A 12,945-nucleotide genomic window follows, 5' to 3' on the forward strand; every position below is an offset into this window, starting at 1 on the left:
TGAGTGTAACTGCTGGGTGAGGACACAGCCATGTGCCCCCGCCATGCACACTCACTCACTTTAGGAGTTTGCTGGCATTTTCTCTCTGGTGCATTTACCTGGGCAGACCTAAGCCTTCAGGCACTGCCCTTGGGAGAACCCCTTTCATGATGGAAACGCTGTTATGAATGTCAGCTCTGTCACAGAAGTGCCCATGGCTTGTCCCTGCCTGCTGGCAAAGGGCCGTCACACAGCAGGACCATGATCAACCTGCCACTGCTCTCAGGCCTTACACCAACACAAAGGCTCAGCAGGAGTGTACAGAGGTGGGAAGAGAGCAGCTCGGGAAAGACCAAGCGGTGGTGGTGGTGATCCCTGGCAGCGTTGCTGTGGTGGGACTCTTTTCCCCTCCACCTCTGCACACAGGCACTGCCCCTGCAGCTCCAGAGAAGTTTTCAGAGAAAGAATCTCAGATCAAGAGGTCATTTCTGGGACCTGTATTGTGGTTTAAACCACAGAGAGCACAGCTCCTCCTTACGCAGTCTCTGGGTCAGACAAGAGAGGTAGATCCTGAATGAGGAATTGTACACAGAAGAAGAGTGTCAGTTTATTGCTGCTTAAGACCATCCAGTCACCACTTTCCACACTGCATCCTTGAGCTGCTGGTTCCTCATGCTGTAGATGAGGGGGTTCACTGCTGGAGGCACCACCGAGTACAGAACTGCCACCACCAGGTCCAGGGGTGGGGACGACATGGAGGGGGGCTTCAGGTAGGCAGACATGCCCGTGCTGACAAAGAGGGAGACCACGGCCAGGTGAGGGAGGCACGTGGAAAAGGCTTTGTGCCGTCCCTGCTCCGAGGGCATCCTCAGCACGGCCCTGAAGATCTGCACATAGGACACCACAATGAACACAAAACAACCAAATACTAAAAAAAGGCTAACCACAAGAATCCAACTTCCCTGAGGTAGGAGTGTGAGCAGGAGAGCTTGAGGATCTGGGGGATTTCACAGAAGAACTGTCCCACAGCATTGCCCTGGCAGAGGGGTATGGAAAATGTATTGGCCGTGTGCAGCAGAGCATGGAGAAACCCACTGCCCCAGGCAGCTGCTGCCATGTGGACACAAGCTCTGCTGCCCAGGAGGGTCCCGTAGTGCAGGGGTTGGCAGATGGCAACGTAGTGGTCGTAGGCCATGACGGAGAGAAGGGAAAACTCTGCTCCAACCAAGAAGAAAAACATAAAGACCTGTGTAGCACATCCCAAGAAGGAGATGGCTGTGGTGTCCCACAAGGAATTGGCCATGGATTTGGGGAGAGTGGTGGAAATGGAGCCCAGGTCGATGAGGGAGAGGTTGAGGAGGAAGAAGTACATGGGGGTGTGGAGGTGGTGGTCGCAGGCTATGGTGGTGATGATGAGGCCGTTGCCCAGGAGGGCAGCCAGGTAGATGCCCAGGAAGAGCCAGAAGTGCAAGAGCTGCAGCTGCCGTGTGTCTGCAAAGGCCAGGAGGAGGAACTGGGTGATGGAGCTGCTGTTGGACATCTGCTGCTTTTAGGCATGGGGTCCTGTCCAAGGAGGAAAAGGCAGTGAGAAGTCAGGGCAGAGTTCTCTGAGCAAAACCTATTCCACTTCTCATGCAAGACCTCTCCCTGTTCAGGAAGACTTTTGGCAGGTCCCTTTCGACAGGTCCATTTGGTGCTAGCTGAGGGTGCCACTGGGAGGAGGGGGCTCTGCTGTGGGCTCTCGAGGGGTCAGTCCTGCCTTGCAGCAGTACGTCAAGAGGAGCACGGGGTGATCTCAGACTAAATCCACTCTTGATATGAACGAGCTTTTCAGCATTGTCGCTCCCATTTCACCCGGCTGCAGAGCAGAGCTCTGGGGCTCTGGGTTCCTTCATTTTGTTCTAGTGACCTCACCACAACTGCAGAGCAGTTTTTGAGGCAGAAATCCCTGACATTCCTGTGGCACTCCAAGTGACACCTTTCCCTTAGTGCAGAGTGGGGAGAGCTGCTCTCTCCATCAGCCCTGGTCTCAGCTGCCCTGTGCTGGCAGCTCTTCCATCACAGCCTGATGTTCCCCGTCAAAGAAACTGGACACTGCTGCAAGCAGAGGCAGCCAGTTTGCAAGCGCACAGCTCCAAAGCCCTCCCTGCTGTCTCCTCTCATCCTTCCCAAGGAGGACCTCAGCTCCCCACTCCCAGCCAGGGACACACGGGGCTCAGTGCAGCTGCCCACCTACAGACCATGAGCTGCATCGCCATGGCCTGAGCGCTGAGATGTCTTCTCCATGGGGCTCCTCTCTGGGGCACAGGAGTCCATAGGAGAGCGGTGCCATTGTGGGAGGCAGCCTGCAGGCCAGCAGGACCCCCAGGGAAAAAGTCACAAGTCCGACAGATGGGGTGTCCTGGAGTGAGGGTCAGCTCATTGCCAGCCCCACACACGGACGTGCCCTGAGCGCCCAGGTGAGGTGGGGACAAAGGCAGCAAGAACAGGAGCTGGAACAGCGAGAAATGCCCCAGTGCTCCAGCCAAGGCTGGAAGGACAGGGACAGACAGGCACTCAGGGCTTTCTCCTCACTGAGGGGTCGGGCTGCCAAGGAGAAGACTCAGCCTGAAACCCCACGACCCGGGGGCAGAGTCTGTGCTGGGTGGCCGAAACGCGGGGCTTGCTGTGGGAAAGTGTCTGCACTGCATGGCACGTCCGGAGGTACCCCAATCCGCACGCCCATGGCATTTCTGGGAGCAGCTCCTTCTCCCTCCCTGCACATGTCTCTGCTGCCTGGCCCTGGCCCTGGCACTGCTTCTCTTTGCCCATGTCACCTCCCTCTCCGTGCTCACAGAGCTCATCCCACCCACCCTGTGCTCAGCGATGCTCTGCAGACCCCCTCCTGGCATCAGGGCACTGCCCAGGGGAGGCTCTGTGTGCGCAGGGCTCACGAGAAGCTCCGACAAGTCCTAATGAAAATGGACTTGTCACTGCCTTCTCCAAAGTGGAGACATAAATTCCCATCTGCCACTACCCGTCCAGCCCACAAGAGTGGGAAATTCAAGGCAAAGACGATTTACCTTGCATGAAATACATTCCCGTCCCATAGAGGCAGCAGAGTCCCTGCCCCGGCACACAGCCCCTGGGGCGCAGGGACCCTGCTCGCAAGGACAGCCCTGGGCACCCCTGCCTGCACACCCAGCTTCATACCCCTGCAGCCGTCCACAGCAGAAGGCAGCCCTCATGCCTTGTCCCTCTCATGGGGCAGCAGGGCATCCCTGCTCTGCAGCACGTCCTCCTGCTCTGTGCTGCACAAACTCTCAGAGTCCTCCTGACACAGCCCACAACCTGTCAGCTCTACCAGCTGGAGGAGATCCCTCCAGGCACTGAAGCTGCCTTGCCCTGCACCCACAGACTTACCACGTCGAGGGCTGTGAAGATTCCTCCTCCAGTGAGCTCTCAGCATCCTCCCGCTCCCAACTGCCTTGAAGCTCTCTCAGCCTCGCAGGTCTCCTCTCGCTGCCTGCAGGCAGTGCCCTCAGCCCTGCTCCTGGCCAGAGCTGTCTCTCTGCAGCCCTGCCCACGGGCCATGAGCTCCCTCCCTCCCAGGAGCCCGGCCCAGCTCAGCAGCAGAGGACCAGCCCAAGGTGGCACTTTCTCTGTCCCCTCTGGGCTCCCTCCAGGTGTCCCTGGGGCTCCAGGGGAACCTGCTCTGAAACAAGCTGAAGGAAGATCTCCTGTTCCCTCCCTTAATTGAGGAGAAATAATTCCTTACAGCAGAGCTGGGCAGGAGAATCACCTCTCCTTGTCTCAGCATTCGACAGGACTCCAGGCAGTGACAGGGAGGGGTCTCCTTTACCCCTGCCGAGGGAAGGGAGGCAGGCGAGTCAATCGAGGCAGCTCAGCCTTGCTTTGCAGCCCTGGCGCTGGCAGGGGACTCAGCTCTCACCTAGGGCTGCCACAAACCCACAGCTGCTCAATACCATGGCCAAATGCAGGCCTGCAGTGCTACAGGAGATGACAGGGCTCTCCAGCACAACTGGCTGCAGCTGGCAGAGACACCACAGGACACGCAGGACAGCCGTTCCCCTTCAGAGCAGGGGTGTGACAGACCACCCAGGGCCTCTCAGGCACACTCCCTTTCCGTGGGCCAGTGACTGGCTGCCACCGCTGCCTTGAGGCAAGGTCTGTCCCAGCTCCATCTGGGAGATACAGGCAGAGCGTGACTATGAAGCAGGTCACAGTGCTCTCTGTACTCGTATGTATCTACTCCCAAAGTCTGCTGGTTCTACTCTATCTTTTATTCATCCCCTGAATGGTACAGTCAAGGAACAGGACAATGATTATCTCTGTGTCCCTCGACCTGAAGGCATTCATGTCCTACATCCATTCCCAGTTCTGGGAAAAGGCAATCCCCCTCCAAAGACAGAAAAACAAAAGCTGAAGACTCTGTCGACACCTTTCTTTACTTTACCTCTTTCTCTTCAGATCTTCCTCCTTTCATTTCCATGCCATTCACTGACATCTGACAGGCCTACAGGCATTAAAACAAGATCATCTAGTGTCTTGCACAGAGCCCCGTGCCCCTAAAACCTTCCCTGCCCAGGACTCCCCAGGCTTTGCACAGAGCGAGTCCCACTCAGGTGTCGACCTCTCCTCACTGGTTGAGGGGTTGGTTTAGATGGTCACCTACAGCACAGGAGGCTTCATGCCCCATAAACATCTGCAGAAGTCCAGTTGGAACTAGGGCCCAGCATCCCCATCGGATCCTCAGAGACCTGAGGTGGAAGGGACCTCAGGCAGCCTGCCGTCCAACCTGTCAGAAACCGGGGTCTCCTGCCTACACTTGCAAAGCTCTGGTTTTAACTCACCCCCTTTTTAACAAGTCAAGGAAGAGACCCAAACTGTTCCCAGTGGGCCTGTCAGCAGCACCTTGTCATTGCTGGAGATCAGCTTCACCTCTGGCAAAGGCCCCCAGGGGCAGCAGAGGCACCACTGACAAAAAACCCTGTTTGCTGCCAGGGCTGCCCTTCCCAGCCCTGTTTCTCTCTGGCCTGGGGGACAGCAGGGCTTGCTCACTCTCCTGGCATCCAGTTTCAGCTTGATGGTTCCATCTGCCAACCACTCGGGCATGTCTCTGCTCGGAAGCAAAGCCTCTGCACACACACAGGGGCTTGGAGCCTTGGCACCAGGTTTCCCTGAGGCAAGTCAGAGCTTGGCCTGGAGGCACACCTCCCGTGCTACAGCCAAAATGTTCACCTGTGGCCTCAGGTGAGGTCAAAGACAGGGCCACCTGGAGCCTGTGCTTTTTGACATCGATGGAGTACCTGCCCTGGTGTGGTGGGACACGTCACACAGCTTGGGGTGCTGCAATGGGTGGGTACAGGCATTTCAGGAGAGACAGGCTGGAAGGGTTAGGAGTGGGCTTCCCTCTAACTGAAGAAGGTACTTGGATGTCTGGAGCTCCTTGGTGGGACAGGGGACAAGTTGGGAGAGCCCTTGTGGGTGAGCATCAGAGGAGAGGCCAGCAAAGGTGGAATTGTAGTGGAACATAAAGAACCCACAGTCAGGATGAAAAAGCAAGCATAGACCTCTCTAAGCACCCCAAGGGAGACTCTCCACGTAGAAGCCTGGTTCTCCCTGGGCTCTTTCATGACCATGGCATTTTCTGGAAGGGGAACACAGCAGGATGCCAACAGCCCAGGCCATCTCTGGCGTGTCTTGGGACAATTTCTCAGCACCGCTGGCAGATGGGCCAGCAAGGGTAATGGAAGCCTGGATGTGATGCTTACAAGCAAGGTAGAGCTGGCCAGGGCTGAGAAGACTGGCTGGCCTGGCCTGGCAATGGTGGGGTGCCAGTGCCCAAGGAGAGTGAGGAAGGCTTCTAGAAGACTCCAGACCCCAGAGCTGTGAGAAGCAGACTTGTGTCTGTTTTGGGGAGATTTAGTGGGGATCCAATGGTCAGCAGCACTGAAGGGCAGCAGAGCTGGTCTTCAAGACCAGCATCCTCCAAGCTCAGCAATGGTCTGCATTAGATCTCAGTTGAGTCTTGGACGGGATTTCAAGGGCAATAAGATGACTGTTTACGGCTTCAGGAAGAGTTACAGAAGCAGCAGAACCCTTACCAGTCCATGGGACCAGAGGATCTACATCCCAGGGTGCTGAGAGAGCAAGACGATGTCACAGGGAGGCCAGTCTCCATCATGGAGGAAAAGTCCTGGAGACTGCGGGGACTCCCTGACGACTGGCACCTTTCCAAGAGGCCCCGAGGATGACCTGGGGAAGTAAAGGCTGCTGAGCTTCCCTTTGGCTGAGGGACGTGTACCAGAGCATATCCTCTTGGAGAGCAGTTCTGGGGGGGTGACAGAGGAGGTGGCGGGATGACCCCAGGGCTGATTCTGCCTGACCATCCTCATTGCTTCCTCTGATGAAAGGACCGCAGCTGTGGGTGAGGGGAGAGCAGTGCGGGTATTTCACCAGGACACCGGCAAGGCTTTCCACACCATCCCCCACCAGAGTCTCTTCTCACGAACAAACCTGCTGGAGGGATGGGTCAATAGGGACCTTTGTGATCTGCAGCAAGGGCAAATCCAAAGTGCTGCCCCTGGGGTGGATGAGCCCCTTGAAGTGACACAGCTTAGGGACATCCTGGCTGGGTTACAGCTCTGCAGAACAAGTTCTCCTTTCACAGTGTTGGGAAAAATGGGGTTTGGAATTGGGCTGTATAAATCTCTATTTACATAAAGGGAGAGAAGATGTCATCATCTTGCTTGTCCATGTCCATGGCTTAAGAGAAAAGCCATGAGAATTAGGAGATCAGCCTCAAAGGATCTGAACATGAAGTCTTCTTACACAGTTCTTAGAGAGATCTTTTCTGTCTATGTTTCAACAGTTGCCTCACATCTTCATTCCGAGGGTGATGCATTCCCCCCACAGAAGTGGTCACTGCCTGCAAGACACACGGGGGTGACTAAAGCCCTTACGTGGGACAGGGAAATGTGACCCAGGACCTAGGGGAGCCTTCCTGAAGCAGGAGCTGGTGGCCAGGCAGAGAAGGCCAAGGCATCTCACTTGAGGGAACTCATTTCTCACTCTTGACTAGACAAGGAAGCCTGGGCAAGTGCACCCCCAGTGTCCAACACCATTCTCATCCCTGCCTTCCCCTACAATGGAGTCACATCTCATTTCCCTTGCAGGGCATGAGAGAACTAAAGACGTTCCTGCAACCCAGATGGAATTGGATTAGGGCAATTTTAGCATTTGAAAAGAGAGTATTTCAATCACTTTGACTCATTGCTTCCCTCCATGAATCGAGGGAGCTCTTGACTTCAGGGTGTTACTCACTGTGCGTAAAGAGCTAATATGGACCAAGAGGTCCAAGCAGGGAGTGCTTGGAGGGGTCCTGAACTCTCTCTGACACAAAAAATGCTTTTTCTATTTCCCTGTTGGACCTGGAATTCAGAGGAGCTCACGTGGACCTAATATACAGCTGAGGAATGGGCTTTCCTTTTCTTTGAACTGTGCCTAACACCTCTTCCTGTGCTATGGAATCTCCTTTGGTCAGTTTGGGTCAGTCGTCCTGGCTGTGTCCCCTCAGAGATTCCTGGGTGCCCCCCCGCCTTCTCAGTGGCAGGCCAGGATGAGAAGCTGAGAAGTCCTTGACTGAATGGTAACAACAACAACCATCGGTGTGTGATCAACGTGATTCTCATCCTAAATCCAAACCACAGCACTGTACCAGCTGCTCGGAAGAAAATGAACTCCATCCCAGCTGAAAGCAGGACAACCAAGCACAGCGTAGTGAACTGGTCGAGGGGAGGGGTGACTGTCCCACTCTACACTGCACTGGTGCGATCCCACCTTGAATGCTGTGTGCAGTTTTGGGCACCTAAGTACAAGAAAGACATCAAAGTATTAGAGTGTGTGCAGGGCAGGGTGACCAAGATGGTGTGGGGGTCACGAGGGCAAGACTTACGAGGAGCGGCTGAGGTGACTTGGCTTGTTCAGCTTGGCGAAGAGAAGGCTGAGGGGTGACCTCATCTCAGTCTCCAACTTCCTCAAGGGGGGCAGTGGAGGGGGAGGTGCTGATCTCCTCTCTCTGGTGACCAGTGAGAGGACACGAGGAAATGGCATGAAGCGGCATCAGGGGAAGTTTGGATATGACATTAGAATGGTCAATCACTGCAATAGACTTCCCACGGAAGTGGTCACAGCACCAAGCCTGTCAGATTTCAAGAAGCGTCTGGAAGATGCGCTTAGTCATATGGTTTAATATTTACATAGTCCTGAGAGGAGCAAGGAGTTGGAGTCAATGATCCTTATGGATCCCTTCCAACTTGAGCTGTTCTTGGGTTCTATGATCTGCAATCTTGGTGAGGGTGCCCTCAATCCCCCTCTGTATATCATTAAGATATTGGTCCCAGTATTGGTCCCAGTACGGAACCTTGAGGGAAACTCCTCGTTCCTGGCTTTCACTTGGACACTGAGCTATTGACTGTCACTCTTTGGAATCAGCCATCCAGCCAGTTCCTTACCCATCTATCCATCAAACCAATGTCTCACCAATTTATAGGCAACAACCTTGTAGGGGACGGTAGCAAAGGTCTCCTAGAAGTCCAGACAGATGAAATTCTGTAGCTCTTCCCTTTCCTGCTGATGCAGTCACTACATCATAGAAGGCCACGAGGTTAGTCAGGCACAATCTAGCCTTGGTGAGGCCTGGTTAGCTGTCTCTAATATCCTCCTTCTCTTCCATAAGTTTTGACAAATCTAACAGGAGGATGAGCTCCATGATCTTGGCAAGCACAGAAGTGAGGCGGAGTGGGTGGTAGTTCCCAGGGTCCTCCTTTTTTTAAAAATGGGCTTGATATTTCTTTTCTCCATTCACAGGGGATATTTTGGGGTCCAGGAACACCTTGATAATCGTTGTCCTGTTCCTTGACTGTACCATTCAGGGGATGAATAAAAGATAGAGTAGAACCAGCAGACTTTGGGAGTAGATACATACGAGTACAGAGACCACTGTGACCTGCTTCATAGTCACGCTCTGCCTGTATCTCCCAGATGGAGCTGGGACAGACCTTGCCTCAAGGCAGCGGTGGCAGCCAGTCACTGGCCCACGGAAAGGGAGTGTGCCTGAGAGGCCCTGGGTGGTCTGTCACACCCCTGCTCTGAAGGGGAACGGCTGTCCTGTGTGTCCTGTGGTGTCTCTGCCAGCTGCAGCCAGTTGTGCTGGAGAGCCCTGTCATCTCCTGTAGCACTGCAGGCCTGCATTTGGCCATGGTATTGAGCAGCTGTGGGTTTGTGGCAGCCCTAGGTGAGAGCTGAGTCCCCTGCCAGCGCCAGGGCTGCAAAGCAAGGCTGAGCTGCCTCGATTGACTCGCCTGCCTCCCTTCCCTCGGCAGGGGTAAAGGAGACCCCTCCCTGTCACTGCCTGGAGTCCTGTCGAATGCTGAGACAAGGAGAGGTGATTCTCCTGCCCAGCTCTGCTGTAAGGAATTATTTCTCCTCAATTAAGGGAGGGAACAGGAGATCTTCCTTCAGCTTGTTTCAGAGCAGGTTCCCCTGGAGCCCCAGGGACACCTGGAGGGAGCCCAGAGGGGACAGAGAAAGTGCCACCTTGGGCTGGTCCTCTGCTGCTGAGCTGGGCCGGGCTCCTGGGAGGGAGGGAGCTCATGGCCCGTGGGCAGGGCTGCAGAGAGACAGCTCTGGCCAGGAGCAGGGCTGAGGGCACTGCCTGCAGGCAGCGAGAGGAGACCTGCGAGGCTGAGAGAGCTTCAAGGCAGTTGGGAGCGGGAGGATGCTGAGAGCTCACTGGAGGAGGAATCTTCACAGCCCTCGACGTGGTAAGTCTGTGGGTGCAGGGCAAGGCAGCTTCAGTGCCTGGAGGGATCTCCTCCAGCTGGTAGAGCTGACAGGTTGTGGGCTGTGTCAGGAGGACTCTGAGAGTTTGTGCAGCACAGAGCAGGAGGACGTGCTGCAGAGCAGGGATGCCCTGCTGCCCCATGAGAGGGACAAGGCATGAGGGCTGCCTTCTGCTGTGGACGGCTGCAGGGGTATGAAGCTGGGTGTGCAGGCAGGGGTGCCCAGGGCTGTCCTTGCGAGCAGGGTCCCTGCGCCCCAGGGGCTGTGTGCCGGGGCAGGGACTCTGCTGCCTCTATGGGACGGGAATGTATTTCATGCAAGGTAAATCGTCTTTGCCTTGAATTTCCCACTCTTGTGGGCTGGACGGGTAGTGGCAGATGGGAATTTATGTCTCCACTTTGGAGAAGGCAGTGACAAGTCCATTTTCATTAGGACTTGTCGGAGCTTCTCGTGAGCCCTGCGCACACAGAGCCTCCCCTGGGCAGTGCCCTGATGCCAGGAGGGGGTCTGCAGAGCATCGCTGAGCACAGGGTGGGTGGGATGAGCTCTGTGAGCACGGAGAGGGAGGTGACATGGGCAAAGAGAAGCAGTGCCAGGGCCAGGGCCAGGCAGCAGAGACATGTGCAGGGAGGGAGAAGGAGCTGCTCCCAGAAATGCCATGGGCGTGCGGATTGGGGTACCTCCGGACGTGCCATGCAGTGCAGACACTTTCCCACAGCAAGCCCCGCGTTTCGGCCACCCAGCACAGACTCTGCCCCCGGGTCGTGGGGTTTCAGGCTGAGTCTTCTCCTTGGCAGCCCGACCCCTCAGTGAGGAGAAAGCCCTGAGTGCCTGTCTGTCCCTGTCCTTCCAGCCTTGGCTGGAGCACTGGGGCATTTCTCGCTGTTCCAGCTCCTGTTCTTGCTGCCTTTGTCCCCACCTCACCTGGGCGCTCAGGGCACGTCCGTGTGTGGGGCTGGCAATGAGCTGACCCTCACTCCAGGACACCCCATCTGTCGGACTTGTGACTTTTTCCCTGGGGGTCCTGCTGGCCTGCAGGCTGCCTCCCACAATGGCACCGCTCTCCTATGGACTCCTGTGCCCCAGAGAGGAGCCCCATGGAGAAGACATCTCAGCGCTCAGGCCATGGCGATGCAGCTCATGGTCTGTAGGTGGGCAGCTGCACTGAGCCCCGTGTGTCCCTGGCTGGGAGCGGGGAGCTGAGGTCCTCCTTGGGAAGGATGAGAGGAGACAGCAGGGAGGGCTTTGGAGCTGTGCGCTTGCAAACTGGCTGCCTCTGCTTGCAGCAGTGTCCAGTTTCTTTGACGGGGAACATCAGGCTGTGATGGAAGAGCTGCCAGCACAGGGCAGCTGAGACCAGGGCTGATGGAGAGAGCAGCTCTCCCCACTCTGCACTAAGGGAAAGGTGTCACTTGGAGTGCCACAGGAATGTCAGGGATTTCTGCCTCAAAAACTGCTCTGCAGTTGTGGTGAGGTCACTAGAACAAAATGAAGGAACCCAGAGCCCCAGAGCTCTGCTCTGCAGCCGGGTGAAATGGGAGCGACAATGCTGAAAAGCTCGTTCATATCAAGAGTGGATTTAGTCTGAGATCACCCCGTGCTCCTCTTGACGTACTGCTGCAAGGCAGGACTGACCCCTCGAGAGCCCACAGCAGAGCCCCCTCCTCCCAGTGGCACCCTCAGCTAGCACCAAATGGACCTGTCGAAAGGGACCTGCCAAAAGTCTTCCTGAACAGGGAGAGGTCTTGCATGAGAAGTGGAATAGGTTTTGCTCAGAGAACTCTGCCCTGACTTCTCACTGCCTTTTCCTCCTTGGACAGGACCCCATGCCTAAAAGCAGCAGATGTCCAACAGCAGCTCCATCACCCAGTTCCTCCTCCTGGCCTTTGCAGACACACGGCAGCTGCAGCTCTTGCACTTCTGGCTCTTCCTGGGCATCTACCTGGCTGCCCTCCTGGGCAACGGCCTCATCATCACCACCATAGCCTGCGACCACCACCTACACACCCCCATGTACTTCTTCCTCATCAACCTCTCCCTCATCGACCTGGGCTCCATTTCCACCACTCTCCCCAAATCCATGGCCAATTCCTTGTGGGACACCACAGCCATCTCCTTCTTGGGATGTGCTACACAGGTCTTTATGTTTTTCTTCTTGGTTGGAGCAGAGTTTTCCCTTCTCACCATCATGGCCTACGACCGCTACGTTGCCATCTGCCAACCCCTGCACTACGGGACCCTCCTGGGCAGCAGAGCTTGTGTCCACATGGCAGCAGCTGCCTGGGGCAGTGGGTTTCTCCATGCTCTGCTGCACACGGCCAATACATTTTCCATACCCCTCTGCCAGGGCAATGCTGTGGGACAGTTCTTCTGTGAAATCCCCCAGATCCTCAAGCTCTCCTGCTCACACTCCTACCTCAGGGAAGTTGGATTCTTGTGGTTAGCCTTTTTTTAGTATTTGGTTGTTTTGTGTTCATTGTGGTGTCCTATGTGCAGATCTTCAGGGCCGTGCTGAGGATCCCCTCGGAGCAGGGACGGCACAAAGCCTTTTCCACGTGCCTCCCTCACCTGGCCGTGGTCTCCCTCTTTGTCAGCACGGGCATGTTTACCTACCTGAAGCCCCCCTCCATGTCGTCCCCACCCCTGGACCTGGTGGTGGCAGTTCTGTACTCGGTGGTGCCTCCAGCAGTGAACCCCCTCATCTACAGCATGAGGAACCAGCAGCTCAAGGATGCAGTGTGGAAAGTGGTGACTGGATGTTCTTAAGCAGCAATAAACTGACACTCTTCTTCTGTGTACAATTCCTCATTCAGGATCTACCTGTCTTGTCTGACCCAGAGAATGCGTAAGGAGGAGCTGTGCTCTCTGTGGTTTAAACCACAATACAGGTCCCAGAAATGACCTCTTGATCTGAGATTCTTTCTCTGAGAACTTCTCTGGAGCTGCAGGGGCAGTGCCTGTGTGCAGAGGTGGAGGGGAAAAGAGTCCCACCACAGCAACGCTGCCAGGGATCACCACCACCACCGCTTGGTCTTTCCCGAGCTGCTCTCTTCCCACCTCTGTACTCTCCTGCTGAGCCTTTGTGTTGGTGTAAGGCCTGAGAGCAGTGGCAGGTTGATC

At 55.8% G+C, this 12,945-nt stretch overlaps 2 pseudogenes; one reads left to right on the forward strand and one right to left on the reverse strand.

The window, feature by feature from the left end:
- Positions 1 to 596: 596 nt before the first annotated feature.
- On the reverse strand, positions 597 to 1,534 carry LOC142602574 (olfactory receptor 14A16-like; annotated as a pseudogene).
- Positions 1,535 to 11,653: 10,119 nt separating this feature from the next.
- LOC142602575 (olfactory receptor 14A16-like) lies at positions 11,654 to 12,591 on the forward strand (annotated as a pseudogene).
- Positions 12,592 to 12,945: the final 354 nt, after the last annotated feature.

Source organism: Balearica regulorum, chromosome 7, assembly GCF_011004875.1.
Source record: "Balearica regulorum gibbericeps isolate bBalReg1 chromosome 7, bBalReg1.pri, whole genome shotgun sequence".
Lineage (NCBI taxonomy): Eukaryota > Metazoa > Chordata > Aves > Gruiformes > Gruidae > Balearica > Balearica regulorum.